The sequence below is a fragment of the Cyprinus carpio genome, chromosome A4 (genome assembly GCF_018340385.1).
Source record: "Cyprinus carpio isolate SPL01 chromosome A4, ASM1834038v1, whole genome shotgun sequence".
Taxonomy (NCBI): Eukaryota; Metazoa; Chordata; class Actinopteri; order Cypriniformes; family Cyprinidae; genus Cyprinus; species Cyprinus carpio.
Genome location: NC_056575.1, coordinates 27,156,328 through 27,156,702, shown reverse-complemented (window position 1 = coordinate 27,156,702; position 375 = coordinate 27,156,328).

Genomic DNA, 375 nt, shown 5'->3' with positions numbered 1-375 from the left:
CAATTATGTCATAATAAGCCAAACTTATTGTCAGCTATTTTGATTTATGTTGAATACCTACTTTTTTGCACTTCTCATCAACTGTTGGTCCGATTTTTAACAAAATCGAGTCAGATGATCTTCAGACTGTGCTGACAAAAAGTTGTGGATTTTCAAAAAACGTTTTCATATAGCGCCGCTACAAATTTTAGGCATAGTGCTAAACTGCATCGCAGGCTGTATCTCTCCAAATATTTGACATATTGACACCAAACTTGGTATGTGCCATTGCCACCTCACACTGACAATGCCACATTAATTTGGTTACAGTGCCACCTATTGATCAACAATGATAAGTCAATAAATCATATTATTAGTTGTTGTATTTATGATTTT